The sequence below is a fragment of the Phyllostomus hastatus genome, unplaced genomic scaffold (genome assembly GCF_019186645.2).
Source record: "Phyllostomus hastatus isolate PE091 unplaced genomic scaffold, TTU_PhHast_1.1 phas_scaffold_387, whole genome shotgun sequence".
Lineage (NCBI taxonomy): Eukaryota > Metazoa > Chordata > Mammalia > Chiroptera > Phyllostomidae > Phyllostomus > Phyllostomus hastatus.
Window position 1 is genome coordinate 755,579 of NW_025334027.1, and position 10,660 is coordinate 766,238.

Here is a 10,660-nt window from a genome sequence, read left to right on the forward strand (position 1 = left end):
CCTGACTGATGTCGTTTGTATTTGCCACACTTACTGTGAGCAGATTTGCAGGGCTCCTTGATGTTTCCTTCTAGGCATTACCTGTTCGCCTGTCTTCCTGCCCACCAGGCACACCCGCCCCACTGCCTGTCTCCCTGCTACTGGGACTCTGTGTAGGTCGTATTCAGTGTTTGCATTATTAGGGCCTGTATTTAAGTCACAACTGAGTCATGTAGTGGACTTTCTGACAAAACTTTTTCCCTAGAATTAATCATTTTTGCTTAGTTCTGTCCCCTTGCCACTAATTCAATCCCAAACTTACCTAAGACATTAACATATCACCTGTTTGATCGCTTTTTTTAAGGTTTTATTTATTTATTTAAAAGATGCTTTATTTTTAGAGGATGGGGAAGGGAGAGAAACGCCAATGTGTGGCTGCCTCACTGCGCTCCCTACTGGGGACCTGGCCTGCAACCCAGGCATGTGCCCTGACTGGGAATCGAACCAGTGACCCTTTGGTTCGCAGGCCAGGACCCAGTCCACTGAGCCACACTACTTGGGGCTCATCAATTTCTTCTTGACCTGTACCAGTCTGGACTGGTTCTCCCTTGGGCCTGATGTGTTGCCTTCATTGAGGGCCCGCCCCACACTTCTCTGTGGATCTCCTGTTTTCTTTGTAACCCCCTCCTCCCTCTCAACTTATTACCTCATTCTGGTCGCATCTCGCTGTGTGAGGTGCATTGGAGGTGGTGAAATGCTAGGCTGGGATTTTCCTTTAGAATTTTGAAGGCATTGTTGCTTTTTCATCTGGCATTTTACTCTGCTTTAAGCCTGAAGCCCTTCCAAGTCCTGACTCTTTGTATGTGACTTTTTCACTTCTGCTGCCAGTGTTCTGACATTTCGTGCATTTCGTTCTGTCTTCGTGCTTTATGCCAGGCCCTTGAACCCTTTCAGAATGGGCTCTCACCTCTTATTTTTGGGAAGCTTTCTTGAATTTTTTTTAAATTTTATTTAATTTTTAGAGAAAGGGGGAGGGAGGGAGAAAGAGGGAGAGAAACAGCGAGGTGAGGGGGAAACATTGGTTGGTTGCCTCATCTGTGTCCTGACCAGGGATCAAACCCACAACCCAGGCACACGCCCTGACCGGCCATCTCACCTGTGACCTTTCGCTTTGCGGGATGTTGCCCAGGCTGCACCAGTCGGGGCATCTTGAATTATTTTTTTAGTGATTTTCTTCCTTCAGTTTCCTGGTTTTTCATCCTGGATTCCCTGTTAACTCAGATGTTGGATCTCCTGGACTTACCTGTTTTTCTTAACCCTGCACTCCTCGTCTTCTTGTCTTTTGATCTCTTTTTATGGAAGATTTATTTCCCCAAGCTAATTCTCTGAATGCCCCTTTTTGTTTTTCTTCTTTTTTAGTAGTACCCTCTACCAGGGTTGCAATATCTTTGAGGACATTAACATGCTTTGGTTTTTATTTCTTTTATTTTTTAAGGGTATGTTTATTCAAGCTGGGGACGGTAAGGGGCTCAGGACAGAAGCGAGACCGCCTGGGCGGGGCTGCTTTGGCTCACTGGGAAGTCAGAGAGCGGCCTTGGGGATGGGTCCAGGGATAGGCCTGGGAAGAGCTGCCGCTGCCCCTTGCTCCCCGGGGTGCGGGTCTCGTGGGAACCTTTAGAATTCAGGGCATGCGCGCCTGTGGGGGAAGAGGGTATGGGCGTGTTTCTGAGAGGGGGACAAGCCTCACATGCGTGCTGAGCCTTTCATCTTCCTGCCTGACATGTCCCCCCCTTTTTTTTTACACTTTTTCGTGTTATACTTTTCTTAGCAGCCTGCTATCATTGGTAGTATAACTATTTAAGATTAGGGAATTAAAAAGAATATGTGTTTGTAAAGTGATCTGATTGAACTTTGGGGGGTAAAACCCCAATGTCCACACCTTCAGGACTTCCTCTTGGGCTGGTCAGGTTCCCTGGAGAAAACTTCCTGTCTTCTGTCAGGAGGGTTTACCTTGAGTGGGAGCTCAGTGCGGGGAGAGGGCCGGGGGAGCTTCACATTCTGGTGTGTCCAGATTCTCACCGTCTCCCAGGTCTCTGGGAGGGCCTCTTACTCCACAAGCCTTCCAGCCCCCACTAAAGGATAAGGTTCCAACTTTTTCCAAGATTGTGGAGGGACCATCTCAAGGTCATATGGCAGTCTGAATATTTAAGCAAGGTCTCTTTTTAGAAAAAAAAATGTTTTCTTTGAAAATATTTTACTCTGAAATGGAAAACAACTTGACAAGATAAGGAAGATCTCGAACAAAGGATGAGCTTCTGAAAAGATGACCAGACCACCACTGGAGAGAGACAGGCTGGCCCGGCTTCCCGCGCTGCTGTTTCTCTCCACGCCGCTGGCCTTCGGGCTCTGCGCCGGAGGGTTAGACTTGGTTGATTCACTGATACGTCAGCCTCCACACTCACCGACTGGGTATTCCATAACCTTTTTTTTTTTTTTAAATAAAGCATATAGGATGTTTCTGCTTCTGGCCAACATGGAGGTACTTACCTAGATTTGCCCTCATAACAAACCCACAAGACCCAGACACTGAAAGGGTAATCCCCAAGGATGGGGGAGAGAAGGCAGGCTCACTCCTTTGTGATGGTTTGCAGGCTATGGCACCGGGAGGGGGGACTCGGGAGGACCCTGCCCGCATGCCGGGGCTGACCGGAGCTGAGCGTTCAGCAGGGCCAAGGCAGCCAGAGTTCCTTGGGCAGAACACCAGCGACAAGAAGGCTGCACAGACCCCCAGGAGATCTGCAGAGGGCCCCTCTCAAATGGTCAGAATACTGACCAGCACGAGTGCACGGAAGCATCCACGTCAGAAACGTTCAAGCCTGTAGAGGATTTTTATTGTAAGAGTTTATTTGAGCCAAGCTGACGCCATGTGTGGGAACACAATCTCCACTGCTCTGGAAAACGACACTTGCAGTTTCTTCTCTGCCTTTGACGTGGAGGTGGGAGAAAGCGAGGCAGGAATCGGATTACAGGTCAGTTAGGGTTCTGTGGACTCATGCTTGGGGAGGAGGTGTGCGAAAGGGCATTCACATACTGCAAGCGGTTTGAAAAAGCATTACAGAGGTGTGTTAACCTAGGTCACAGAAACAATGGACCGGGCTTGCTTAAGGCAAAGATAAGCCTTTTACTGAAGAAATTGTAACCCTGGGGTGTGGCTACCCACCATGACCTGCCCCTTTAGGAATTTATGATCAGATCACACCATGGGGTTACTTTCCATAGAATCCCCACCCCCTCTTTTTTGTCCACAGAAACTAACCAAAGACCGAGAGAACCACCGAAGACCAGTGTAACGGTGCCCGGCATCAAACTGAGCTGGGAGTGGCTCCCCTTCTTCCCAGCCAGACAAGAACTAAACCCACAGGGCACTGGGTAGACCGTTAGGGCCTCCCGGTGAAGCAGCGGGGAGGGGAGGGCATGGCCAGAGCTTTTATTGTGGTTTCCACGGGGAAGGAATGGGTGCAGCAAGGCAGGCAGTTTTGAGCAAGTTCAGAATTGGATATTTGAGTAAATTCAGAGGGGCCTGGGCTGTAGGGGTAGTCTCTAGTTTCCCAGCGCATCGCCCAGGTGCATTTAGGGCAGGGAACATGCCGACTGGGTGCGTGAGAGTCAGAGAAAGGGGTAGGGGCAGACTTTGGGCGGGTTAATTTGCATGTGGAAGTCACGCTCATGTGCGAGTGGTTTACCGTCTCCTGGGAATTAACTAACTCTGGGAGAGGCAGTCTCTCTAGTTTTAATAAGGACACAAGATGTCAAAGCATCATACAAATGAAAAACAAATTAAAAGTGAATAAAGTGTTTGGGAAACTCTGACTTCATAAATGAGGAATAACTAGCCCTAGACTGAGCAATGCTCTGGACTTGCCTAGCAACTCACAAAAAACAAGACTTGAACAAACTTTCCAAGCCAATTAGCTGTATCCTAGAACAAAGCTCAGAAAGATTTGTAAGAATATGAAAGTACCCAGTGTCCTACACAATGTCTGGCATCCAGTCAAAGACTACCAAGCGTGCAAGAAGGTAAGAAAGCACAGCCCAGGATGAGAAGAATGAAAACGGTTTTAAAATGAGCATAGAGGACGAGACGTTTTAACTAGGTTGTATATGCACAAAGTTAAGTACTGAGATGGAACATTTGAAAAGGAAGGGGAGGAGGAAAAAGAAAAGCAGAGAAGGAAGAACTTCAACTTTTATAGCTGGGTGGGGTTAACAGCAGATCAGACATTGCAAAAGAAAAGGTTATTGAATTTTAAGGCATGGTTATAGAAACGAAAATGAAACACACAGAGAAGAGAATCTGAAAAAAAAAAAAAAAAAAAGCTATGGGACAACTTCAAGTGGCCTAATATGGGTCCCAAAAAAGAAACAATGAGGCAGACAGAAAAATTATTTGAAGAAATAATGGCCAAAACTTTACAAACTTGATAAAAACTATAAACCCACAGATCCTGCATGAACTCCAAGGAGCTACAGGAAGTTACATGAACTCCAAGGAGAAGAAGCATGAATAAAATGACACCAAGACATAATGTGAAACTTGCCTTGGCTGTTGTGTGTCAGTGGATTGAGTGCCAGCCTGTGAACCAAAGGGTCACTGGTTTGATTCCCAGTCAGGGCACATGCCTGGGTTGTGGGCCACATCCCCAGTGGGGGGCACACGAGAGGCAACCACACATTGATGTTCCCTCTCTTTCTCCTTCCCTTCCCCTCTCTAAAAATAAAATAAAACCTTTTTTCAAACAGATGTAACTCAAAACCACTGGTGAAGAGAAAAAAAAAAAAGCATCAGCTAGTGAAAAAACCTGTTAAAGGAACAGGTAAGGAAGATATGTCATTGAGAACAGTGCAAGCACAAAGGTAGTGAAGCAACATATTTCAATTATTAATTTAAAAATCCATCAATCTAGAATTTTATACCTGGGAAAATATATTTCAAAGATATTTTTGAAGGCAAAATAAAGATGTTTTCAGACATACACAGGCTGGGAAAATTCATCATCAGAAGACCTGTTACACAAAATTTTAAAAATGTTAAAAGACATTTTTTCTAGCAAAAGGAAAATTACACCAGAAGTAAATCCAAATCTACACAATAGAGTGAAGATCTTACTATGGGGTTTGTAACACATGTAAAAGCGAAGTGCATGACAATATTAACATAAAGGCCAAGACGGGAGAAAGTAAAATATGCTATTGTAAAGTTCTTACACCAGAAATGGTATATTACTTGGAAGTTGACTGTGATAATTCAAAAATATATCATTAAATCCCCAAATAACACAAAAACAACAAAAGAGTTAAGCCAACACTCAAATGTCTGTTTCGTGATGAACAGAGAAACAGAAGTGATCCATGTAACAGAACATCATTTAGCTACAAAAAGGAATGAATGGCTGATACATGCTACAACATGGATGAATTTTTAAAACAAGCCAAGTGAAAGAAGCCAGAACAAAGGGCCACATATTGAAGGATTTCATTTATACAAAATGTCCAGAACAGGCAGATTTCATAGAGACAAAGCGGGCTCGAGGTTGCCAGAGGCGGGGGGAGGGGAGAGCGGGCAGGGCCTGTGTGGGGGCGGTGGTGGGGTTTCTGTCCGTCTGTGGCGAAGAGAACGTTCTCGCAACCAGATAGCGGCGATGGCTCGTGGCACGGAAAAGGTACTGAAAGCCACTGAACTGTTCGCTTTAAAATGGTGAACTTGATGTTTTATATTATTTGAATTTTACCTCAGTGAAAGTTAAACCAACAAAGGAGATTGATGACCAAATCATAAATATTCACGATGAAGGCAGAAAAAGAGGAAGAGGGTAATGAAGAGCAGACTGGGTCAACAGAACGTAAAGAGCAGGGTGCTGGGCTTAAGCCCAGTCACATCGATGACCGTATTAAACGTAAGTGGTAGAAACACTCCGATTAAAAAGCCGAGGTTGTCAGGTTGGATTAAAAAAAGCAAGACCCAACTACATGCTACCTGTAAGAAACACACTTTAAATATAAAGATATAAATAGGTTAAAAGTAAAAGGATGAAACAAGATAATACCACTGCCTACACTAATCAGAAGAAAGTTGGAGGAGCTCTATTCGTATCGGACAAGTGGGTTTCAGAGCAAGGACGTCAGGGATAGTGAAGGACATTTCAGAGTGGTAGCATTAGTTAATCAAGGAGCCATGAAAATCTTAAACATTCATGCACCTAATAATAAAATAGCGAAACACATGAAGGCAAAAATGGATGGAACGACAACAAGCAATAAATAATTGCAAATACAATCAGACATTTCAGTTCCCCTCTCAATCTGAAAGAGTGAGTAGGCAGTAAAGCAGCAAGGGCATGGTAAACCTGAACCGCAGTAAGTCCACCTGACTTCCATTAACACCACCCCAAAACAACAGAATGCACATTCTTTCAAGTGCACACAGAACATTCGCCAAGATTCAAAGGCCATGTTAACTATGTTGCCTGACCACAGTAACATTAAATTAGAAATCATTAACAGAAGGATTCTTAGAAACTCTCTAAGTACTTGGAAACAAAATAACACTTCAAGTAACCCATGGATCAAAGAAGAAACCAAAAGAGAAATCAGTGTTTTGAACCAGCTTGAAAATGGAAATGCAACATATCAAAATTTGTGGGTGCCACTGACACAAAACTTGGAGGAGGTGACTTATAACATTAAACATACATATGTATTAGGGAATAGATCCATATCTCAACTATAGTAATAGCATACAAGACGATTCATGTAAGAAGCTAGAGAGAAGAGCCAGGGAAGTCAGAAGTAAGCAGAAGAAAGGAAACAAGCATCAAAGTGGAAATCAATGAAATAGAAAATAGAAAGCAACAGAGAAGAAGTAGTGAAACCAAAGATAATTCTTTAACAAATCAATAATATTGATAAACCTCTAGCCAGACCGATCAGGAAAGAAAAAAAAAAAGACACAATTACCAGCATCAGGAGAGAGGTGGTTACTACTGACTCCACAGGTATGGAAAGGAAATATTTGAGCGACTTTATGCCAGTAAATTCAAAAACTTAGACGAAATGGACAAATTCTTTAAAAGACCCCAAATACCAACCAACTCTCACTTAAGAAGAAATACCTAACCTGACTAGCCCTATATCGATTAAAGAAATTGGAATTGTAGTTGAAAATCTTCACACAAAGATAACTTTAGGTCCGTGTACCTTCTCTGAGGAATTCTACCAAATATTTAAGGAAGAAATAATATCAATTCTACACAAACTTCCCCCCAAAACTGAAGACAGGACAATACATTTCCACTCATTCTATGAGACCAGCATTACCCTGATACCAAAAACAGGCAAAGACATTACAAGAAAAAAAATATATTGAAATACCACTACCCAAGAGAAAAGGAATCATATTCATGCAAAAACTTGCATGTGAATGTTCATAGCAACTTTATTTGCAACAGCTAAGAACAAAACTCAAATGCCCGTCAACAGGTGAATGGGTAAATCGCAGCACACCCATCCAACCGAGTACTGCCCAGCCACGACAAAGGAACTGTTGGTACATGCAGCGTTGGTGGGAATCTCGAAATGATGCTGAGTGAAAGAAGAGTGTGCCTGTATGATCCCTTATATCTGAACTCTAGACAATGCAAACTAATCCGTAGGGACAGAAAGCAAGCAGGTCAGGGGTCGCTTGCGGATGAGGCGGTAGTGGGGGAGGAGCGAGGCCTTACCAGGGCGCTCGAGGAGGAACTTCTGGGTGTGATGGGAATGTTCGCCGTCTTGATTGCGGTGGTGATAGTTTCACAGATGTCTACGTGAGGCAAAATTGTTACATTGCACACTAAACTTGTAGCATCGGCACGTCCGCTTCAATGTGGAACGGGTCACTTTTCTGCAAGTTTCTTTTAGGTCCTCTCGACATCTTGGCAGGGCAGGGCAGGGTTAGGCTCGAGGAGGTTGAGGTCCAGAGAGGTGAAGGCACTGTAGCTGGCCCAGGCAGACTGCCGGAAGTGAGCGTGGATCCCGCACCCCTGGGCGCAAGGCTGGGCTTTGTTCATTCCGCCAAGTACTTCCAAACGCACTCCCTGTGGGTCCCTTTCAGTCCCAGAAGAGGGCAGAGCCTGCATCCTCACTGCTCGCTCCCCCTCCCCCCCCACCTATTTTGCACTCAAGGAAACTGAGGCCCACAGAGGTTCCGACAGGTCTTACCAAGGGGCAGCACAGCTGGAGGTCTGCGGCTTGCCACAGGACACCCCTGTGGTCACCTGCTGGGAAGAGGCTTGCGCAGAAGTTCCGGCGAGTCCTGGGCTCCCAGGACGTCCGTGAGAGAGGGCGCATCAGGCAGAGTCAGCATCGCAGACCAAAGCCAGGCAGCCCAGCCCTCAGCCAGCCTCCTCCAGCTCCTAGACTCCGACCTTGGGCAGGTCACTTAACCTCTCCCTGTCTCAGTTTACTCATCTACAAGATGGCGTTGATAACAGCACCCACCTCCTTCAAGTGCAAAGAGAGTTAAAGGAATACAAAGTCATCTGAGCAGTACTTATCCCAGAGAAGGACAATGGAAGTACTTGTTCAGTAATGACTTCAGTCCTGCCTGGTCTCAGAGGCTTGGCTCCCGCCACTCCCACCCAGAGATGCTGGGGGGGAGGCCCTCCCGACAACTGACGAGCCCTGTGCCCCCCACACGGCAGGCACTTTCCAAACCTTATGTCACCCGCGCTCCATCCAGCAGGATGAAAGGAGGCTTGGTTTACCAGGTTCCAAGACGAGGGGACAGGCCTGGAGAGGACCAGGCCGCCAGCGGGTGGCATGGCCAGTCTGCCTCCGAGACAGGCTGGATCGGGGCTGGCCCGAGTGAGGCCCACCTGCCGCCTCCTTCCTTGGAGCTTGGGCTGGAGCCAGCCTGGCGGGTGCTCTGCCCACCAGGCTGCGTGAGTCACAGAAACCCCCTGATTCCCGGAGAGTCTCGGCCTCGTGGGTGGTGGGAGGCCCCAGTGTGAGCACCCCTCTGAGGGGCCGTGGATACCTGCCTGGCAACAAGGCCAGCCCTCTTCTCCTGAGCTGTTTCACACTCTGGCTCTGCTGCTGCTTCGAGCGTCTCCCGTCCAAGAGGCGGGGAGATTGAGACCAGCTGCCGCAGCCTGGATTCTCCCAGAGCTCGCCTGGCAACACCCGGCTCAGGTCCTCACACCGTCCTGGTGGGAGTCTCTCCGAGAGGTGACATTCAAGGTTGGTGGGTTGAACGGGGGCCAGTGGTGGGCAGGGAGCGAGGGGACTGCAGGACCGGAGGGCAGGAGGCAGCGTGGCACTTCTCCAGCAAGGAGTCACAGGCGATCAGGGCTGCCTGCGAGTGACAACAGGCTTATCAGCCTGCCAGGCCCAAGGCCAGCTTCCCCATTATCCCCTCTCCACTGGCCCCTTGCACCTCCTGCCCTGCTTTGCCTCTCAGGGGAGCCCCAGTCCCGTGTTCCTGGGTGGAGGCACAGGGAGATGCTTCTGTGGCTCCTGAGCCACTAGGCAAGGCGGACTGGGAGGGGCCAGACCCCAGAGAGGAAGGACAGACCCAAGGCCCTGGGACGCGAAGGCCTGGCCAGGTCTCACAGCAAGTCAGGAACAGATCTGGGCCCACAGGGTGCCCCTCACACCCTTCCCATCACCTCCGGGTCAGAGGTCCTGGGAACGTGCCAGCTGGTGGGGCCTGGCTTGAGACGGGGCAGGCGGCCTGCAAGGGGAGCTCCTTCTCCTCCTCCTCACCGCCTGCTGCCTTGTCCTGGGACCAACACCATCCCACCCTGACCCTCCGTGGCGTCTCCCTCTGTCCCAAGAGGCTGCTATCCACCCCGCTGGCCGGAGGATACACTGTGGTCCCTGCCAATGCAGTCCCCTGGTCAGAGCTGCTGGGCCGAGGTACACAGCCCAGGACCGCCGCCTTCTCCTTGGCCCATGGGGCCTCCCTCTGCCGCTGGATCCCTCCTCGTCCAGACCTGACCTCCTGGTTCTGCACAGGATGCTCCTCACTCCGGGGCTCAGTTTCCCCCAAGATGTCTCTAAATTCCTTTTCTGTCTCTGCCCTGCCCAGTATCCAGTTGGGCTGAGCTCCAGCGCTCCACGCAGGGCTGGGCGGGGGGAGGCCACACACTGAGCTTTTGGTCTGGAGCCTGGCAGGGAGGTACATGGCCCTCTGCTGGGAACGAGCCACCTCTTGGGGCAGCCGGAGGACGGCTGGGCCCAGAGTCCCCTGCTGCTGGCTGTGCCCACTCTACTCCATGCACACTCTCTTGGGGTCCCCACAGGGGAAGACTGTGTGCAAGGCCCCCCCAGGGCCTGGGAGGGACATACAGGCTGTCCATCTCTGGTCCGATGAGTCCCCTAGCCCCGAGGAGTTGCCCACTCGCCAAGTACAGGAGGTCTGGGGGCGGGAACGGGGTGCTGGGCAGTGTTGCGCTCTGGGGAGATGAGCCTGGCCTCCGGTTGGCAATGCCGTGTCCAGCCCAAGGGGCCCAAGTTGGGAGGTCAGCAGCCCGGGCCAAGGCATGAGCTTGCTTTGGGCCCCATTCCGAGTGCTGACCTTCACTGGGCTTCCAGCGTGCCCCTCCCCAGCCTGACCAGGCCCTGCCCAGATGTGAGGGCCAGG